Source organism: Aplysia californica, unplaced genomic scaffold (genome assembly GCF_000002075.1).
Source record: "Aplysia californica isolate F4 #8 unplaced genomic scaffold, AplCal3.0 scaffold02255, whole genome shotgun sequence".
Lineage (NCBI taxonomy): Eukaryota > Metazoa > Mollusca > Gastropoda > Aplysiida > Aplysiidae > Aplysia > Aplysia californica.
Window position 1 is genome coordinate 6,324 of NW_004799525.1, and position 7,252 is coordinate 13,575.

Below are 7,252 nucleotides of genomic sequence, written 5' to 3' on the forward strand. Positions count from 1 at the left end.
GTGGGGTGGGAGGGGGGAGGATTACAGTGTTTCATGTTATGACTATCAGTGCACTCACAAAACTGTCAAAAACTGTTGAGTCTCTAGTGAGTGCATTAAGGTGGTGTGTCAGATAATGAGTGTAAAAGACGATTTTGAAGGATAATATGGAAGAGAGTGAAAATAGTGGGGCGCTTAGCAAACCTATTGTGCATTTTGTGATACAAGCACCAAATTTGACACATATGTACATTAGCATATTGCAAACATTTTCAGATATTGGGCCACTCGGATTTCTCTCTTAATGTCCGCCATATTGGATTTCAAAATGGCCGCCAATTGAAATCTAAATTTGCTATTATCTCTGCATCAAATGCTGCTATTGACTTCATTTTGGTGTTTAAATGTATTTTTTGGGGAGGGGGGGTCAAGGAATCAAACGGTAACAATCTGCATTGCGTTAGATCATACCCACTATGCTAGGTGGATACCAGTGCACCTGAAGAACATCGCCGAACTCACTACCAAACACCCAGACGTAGCCGGGAAATTCAGTGAAGGCCATTTCAGAGTTGAGAAAACTCAGAGGGTGTTCTCTTCAATCCCGATTGACCAGGCACATTAGCAGAATAATGCCTACATCAAAGGAAACGGCGGCGCAGTTGGGCTCACTGACAATCCTAAAGCCCTTCGTCGCTGGGTGGTTGCAAGACCAGAAATTGCTAGGGTGGTCGAAGAATTCCAGGACGGGAACCAATACTGGAGACGGCAAACAGCAGACACACGTCACATGATCAGACGCCAAGTGTACAGGCCTCATTTGTGAAAGATGTTCGCCCTCTCGTCGGTGTCATAGAGGAGATGAGCACCCCATTCGAGGAGGAGAGTCATACTGGACTCAAAGGACATCGCAGGTCCTGCTGCCGTGGAGACGGGGATGAATACCAAGAGGATTGACCAAAAACAGTCCGAGGCTTTCACCAGAGAATGTCTGTTGGACAGAACAAAGGCGGTGGACGACCCCATTCCTTGTAACAAGCTGAAGGTGTTTAGATTCTAACACTTCCACTCCCAGAAACAAGAGCATATGTTAGCAACAGCTCGCCTCCGTCAAAAATGATCGTGAACTCGTCGCACGCCTGTACATTGGCTGGCAGACGAGGGATGGAAACCTTGAGGAGTTCTTTCGTCACGACAACCAGGCATGTCCTCCTGTACTGTCTGCAGGTGGGAACTATGACTTTTATTTTAACATGGATATGTGGATTGGAATAAAAACCAGGCTAAAATTGAACGTCAGTTCTCGAGCCGAAGGGGGCGGCTAAGCGTACTGACGGCACTCTAGCCGCGCCGCCCCCCACGGCTCGGCGTAGCGAATGAGATATTTTCCAGCAAGTGTCCTTGTGGTCTGGTAAAGGATTCGCATGTGCCCTCCTATCGCTGTTTCCTCTGCCTTCTCTGCTAGCCTGTTCATGAATTCCTCCTTGTCTTTTCTTATTGATTTTTTCACATCTTTAGCTGTTATCCTGTACTGCTCCAATGCATCCGCTCTTGATCCTCTTGTTCTACTTGCATTCGCTTTCTGCCTTCACCTGTCTTCTTATCCTAATTAAATCCAATGAGTGTTGGCTAATCCATTCCTTGTGCTCCCATTTCTTCCCACCGAGTATTTTTTTTGACACGTTGATGTAAAGACTTTTTTGACCTTGGTCCAGTGTGTATCCACCTCCGTGTCCTCACTGCCAAGATCAGCCAGAGGTTGAAATCTGTTACTCAGCGGCATCTGAAACTCTTCTCTCCTGTGTCCGTCCAAGACACTTACTTGGAACTTGGTTCTTTTGATTCCTGTGCTGGTTCCGTGCTTTTTGAGTCGAAGCTTGAGTTTTCCCAACAACAGATGATGATCCGATCCAACATCTGCCCCTCTCTGTACTTTGACACCTTCCAGTGAACGCCTGAACTTACGAGAGATACAAAAATGATCTATCTGGTTCTCCGTCACTCCATCTGGCGAAACCCATGTGGCCTTGTGGATCCTCTTGTGGGGAAAAACAGAGCCTCCAATAACAAAACTGTTGAAAGCACATATATTTGCGAATCGCTCCCCGTTCTCATTCATTAGTCCCAAGCCATGTTGTCCCATAATTCTTTCATACCCCATGCTGTCCTGACCAATCTTGGCATTGGCATCTCCCATTATGATGTTGACATCCTTCCTTGGCAGTTTATCGATGACCCCCTGGAGCTGGCTGTAAAAGGCATCCTTGTCTTCATCCGAAGCATCATTTGTTGTGGCGTAGATCTGTACTATATTCATGTTGATGCTCTTGCTCCTTGAAGTGAATGAAGCCATGATGATCTTTTCCCCGTGTGGTTCCCATCCTCTAAGTGACTTCTGTGCATACTTACTCAAAATGATTCCCACTCCTTCCGCATGGTAGCCTACCTGTCTTCCCTCCCAGAATACAATACTTGTTCCCCCGAGCTGAGCTGCTTCTGTCCAGACTGTGTCCAGTGTGTTTCGCTGACCCCTAGTATGTGCAGCCCGTATCTCTTCATCTCTTGTACTACTTGAGAAATCTTTCCTGTTTAATACAAGGTGCCAACATCCCACGACGCAATCCGGAGAGACTTGTTCGACAGAGAAGGTTTCGGGTCAGTAGAGTCCTTTCGGCTTTGTCCGCTGTCCTTCATTGTTCCTGCTGATGCAGAAGCTCCTCCGTCTCCCAAGATCGAAAGATAAAAAGCTGTGTTTGTCCGTGTTTCTGTAACTTACTGTTTTTTACTGGGTTGGGTAGTTGTCCCTCCGCAAACTGGCACTTTTCGGGCCACCATACCTATGCACTTTTAGTCGACCCTTACGACACACAGTATCACGCAAGGTGTATTCTTTGCTCCCCCATAGTAAAACTACAGGGCCCCCCACCAGCTGGGGGGAAACGGCTGTAATAACGATCATTTCTCTCTTCTTCCTCCCTCCCACCCCCACCCTCTCTCTCTCTCTCTCTCTCTCTCTCTCTCTCTCTCTCTCTCTCTCTCTCTCTCTCTCTCTCTCTCTCTCTCTCTCTCGCTCTGTCTATGTCTGTCTATCTATCTGTCTATCTGTCTATCTATCTATCTATCTATCTATCTATCTATCTATCTATCTATCTATCTATCTATCTATCTATCTATCTATCTATCTATCTATCTATCTATCTATCTATCTATCTATCTGCCTGTCTGTCTGTCTCACTTTCTTTCACTATTACCGTAGAGAAGTCGGCAACGTGTTCTGGAAGGATTGGATATGTTGAGAAAAATCTTTTATTCCCAGTTTTTTTGGGTTTTTTTTTTGCGATTTGCTATAGGTTGAAGTTTTATTTACGGATTTAGTTGTTTATTCGTTAAGATTATTATTTTATTTATAAATTAAGACTTTACTTTTACTTTGATTTAATTTTACATATATTTTTTTTGTCAGGGGGGGGGGGGGGTGAGGTGGGAGGGGGGAGGATTACAGTGTTTCATGTTATGACTATCAGTGCACTCACAAAACTGTCAAAAACTGTTGAGTCTCTAGTGAGTGCATTAAGGTGGTGTGTCAGATAATGAGTGTAAAAGACGATTTTGAAGGATAATATGGAAGAGAGTGAAAATAGTGGGGCGCTTAGCAAACCTATTGTGCATTTTGTGATACAAGCACCAAATTTGACACATATGTACATTAGCATATTGCAAACATTTTCAGATATTGGGCCACTCGGATTTCTCTCTTAATGTCCGCCATATTGGATTTCAAAATGGCCGCCAATTGAAATCTAAATTTGCTATTATCTCTGCATCAAATGCTGCTATTGACTTCATTTTGGTGTTTAAATGTATTTTTTGGGGAGGGGGGGGGGTCAAGGAATCAAACGGTAACAATCTGCATTGCGTTAGATCATACCCACTATGCTAGGTGGATACCAGTGCACCTGAAGAACATCGCCGAACTCACTACCAAACACCCAGACGTAGCCGGGAAATTCAGTGAAGGCCATTTCAGAGTTGAGAAAACTCAGAGGGTGTTCTCTTCAATCCCGATTGACCAGGCACATTAGCAGAATAATGCCTACATCAAAGGAAACGGCGGCGCAGTTGGGCTCACTGACAATCCTAAAGCCCTTCGTCGCTGGGTGGTTGCAAGACCAGAAATTGCTAGGGTGGTCGAAGAATTCCAGGACGGGAACCAATACTGGAGACGGCAAACAGCAGACACACGTCACATGATCAGACGCCAAGTGTACAGGCCTCATTTGTGAAAGATGTTCGCCCTCTCGTCGGTGTCATAGAGGAGATGAACACCCCATTCGAGGAGGAGAGTCATACTGGACTCAAAGGACATCGCAGGTCCTGCTGCCGTGGAGACGGGGATGAATACCAAGAGGATTGACCAAAAACAGTCCGAGGCTTTCACCAGAGAATGTCTGTTGGACAGAACAAAGGCAGTGGACGACCCCATTCCTTGTAACAAGCTGAAGGTGTTTAGATTCTAACACTTCCACTCCCAGAAACAAGAGCATATGTTAGCAACAGCTCGCCTCCGTCAAAAATGATCGTGAACTCGTCGCACGCCTGTACATTGGCTGGCAGACGAGGGATGGAAACCTTGAGGAGTTCTTTCGTCACGACAACCAGGCATGTCCTCCTGTACTGTCTGCAGGTGGGAACTTCTTCACTTGTACCAAGAATGATCTCATCACATGCTAGGAAGAAGTCTCCGACCCCAGGAGGAAACTCTTCACAAGGAAGAACGATGTGCAGCTGATCCCCCCGACGAAGGCAGCTTTAGAGGAACACATCAAGAGTGGAGTGTATCAAGGTGGACATGTGTGGGGTCAGATACTTTTGCCAGCACCAGAGCTCCCTCCACCAACCAACTGAGGTTGATCAATGACTGGAGGACAGTGCACACCATACTTGACCAGGCTACATGAGGCAGCTCGCAGCTGTTTTGAGCTGGGGGGTTTTAAAGTGCCATTTATGGTGTGAGGCTCTGCAAATGCAAGAAAGCTGTCCTCTGTGTGTGAAGGGGACTGCACATGGCGATGAGTCCACAACATACATGTACTTGTGGCAGTGCTGAACTTGTTAACATGACACTGTTTATGTAAACGTATCTCCAGTACCGATGTCTAACTAGCTTCAGACCATTGAAGAATGAGGGTATACACCTAGCCTCAGAAATTAGACCATGTAGCATGTCAGAATTGTACCTAAGACATTTACAGACTTAAGACTTTTACACCCATTTAATATGCTTTCAAATATGAGTCGATAGTGCCGTGAAACTCCTACTCAATCAAGCAATCAATCAATCAACATACTTTCATATGATCATTCTTTTCAAAGTGTCGTGTTCAAACTAACATTTTCCAAGATCAGTTTATATAACAGAGTGTGAAAGATAACATTACGTTGAAAATGATGCCGTTGGATTGTTCATTGAATTGTTCATTGGATTAGATTCAAGCATTAGAATTTTATATTTGTTCTTTTGGTTTAGATTTGTGCATTAGAATTGTGCATTAGATTGTGCATTGGATTGTGAAATAGATATCATTGGATTCATTGACCCAAAAAAACATACATTTAGACTCCCAAATGAAGTCAATAGCAGCATTTAACCCAGAGAAAATCGCAAATATAAATTTCAAATGGCGGCCATTTTGAAATCCAATATGGCGGACATAAAGAGAGAATTCCTAGTGGCTCAATATCTGAAAGTGTCTATTTTATATTAATGTACATTTGTGCCAAATTTGGTGCTTGTATCACAAAATGCACAATCCTTTTGAATATTTGGGCTAAACCGCCCCTTTAAAAGGGAAGTGTGAAATAAAAAAAGAAGTAAAGTTACGAGTGGATGTTCGATTCTATCTTTAGACTTTGTTTTACTTAGGGGCTCTCGTTTTAAGAGTACATGCACATTCCATAGGATGCAAACGGTGTCCTTTTTTTTTTTTTTTTAGTTCTCTTGTTAAATACATGTGTATTCATATCCTTGATTAAGACCTGTAGATGCATGTGTGAGCCCAAAGATCGACGTGATAGGAGATTCTATCGATAATCTAATGCGTTGTACTTCTTTAGCCTTTCAAGATTTGATTTGTTTTATTTCCAAATCAAAATGAAAAAAAACTACACATAATTTATTATTTTTCATTCGTTTATTCACAGGTAAACTACATTGATTGCGGCCGATGTTTGGGTTGAAATCACCGTACTCGGCAGATGACGGACAATGAGTGCTAATAAACTCAATAGACGTCATCACGAAAAGCTACTACAATACAACAGCCTCATCTAGATGCTGAAGAAACGGAAGGCAATGGAATCAGTCGCCTAAATGTCACAGACCCAAACTTTACAGAAAGGTGTAGTGGCGTAGATACAGAACATCCCAAAGTAGCCCAGCGTCGTATCTGAATAAATCAGAGAATTCCAAAAAGTATACAACCACGCCTGAGATCCCGAAGAATTCGAAAATCCATCCATGGAAGATGTAGGACTAACCAAAGCTGTTTCTAAGTATCGCTCGGACATAATAATACTAATATTTATAACAATAATACTGATTAAGGGACCGTTCTTTGACGAAACGTTCTAAAGAGCCCAGCTTCGTCTAAATAAATTTGTCCGTTTCTAAAGTAAAAACAAAGATTTTCTTGTAAAATCTGTGTATTTGAATTTTCTGCTGTTATAATTGAATAACCAGTCCCAAAAAAGCACATTATGTTATACTGTAGTGTCTTAGCATGTTTTCAATTTGACAAGTTTGTGGAAGTTCATGTTTTGACACAGAGTCTAGTCGAATATTGTCTTGCTTACCAGCCACCAGTTCTGATAAAAGTATACTGGGGAGAATAAATAATAAGGACGGGATGCAATATCGCATCAGAATGCATTACTTCATAAACAGTCTGTCTTTTCGGTTATCGAACTAATGTCTTCTGCGAGCAGTTGCAAAGACCCTTTAACCGCTACACCAGAGTCGTTGGTCCTCGAGTCCATTGACTTTGGGATTTATAGCAGTAAACAGGGTATCGGAGGAGGGATTTGTGGTCCACCTTTGTAGCAACCAGATCTATGTGTTGTTGGTTTCTAAAAGGAAAAGTTGGTATACTGCAAGGAGAAAGAAAAGATTCTAAAACATCTCTCTCTGTATGTCTTTTTCCTTCTCACTATCTCATTCACTCTGTCTGTCTGTCTGTCTGTCTGTCTGTCTGTCTGTCTGTCTGTCTGTCTGTCT

General features: G+C 43.1%; 1 long non-coding RNA gene across 1 annotated transcript; it reads left to right on the forward strand.

Moving 5' to 3' along the window:
* The first annotated feature begins 10 nt into the window (after positions 1–10).
* LOC106014086 lies at positions 11–4,775 on the forward strand. Its single transcript, XR_001185517.1, has 2 exons — positions 11–1,206; positions 4,664–4,775. It is a non-coding gene; the product is annotated as an uncharacterized LOC106014086 (long non-coding RNA).
* The last annotated feature ends 2,477 nt before the right edge of the window (positions 4,776–7,252 follow it).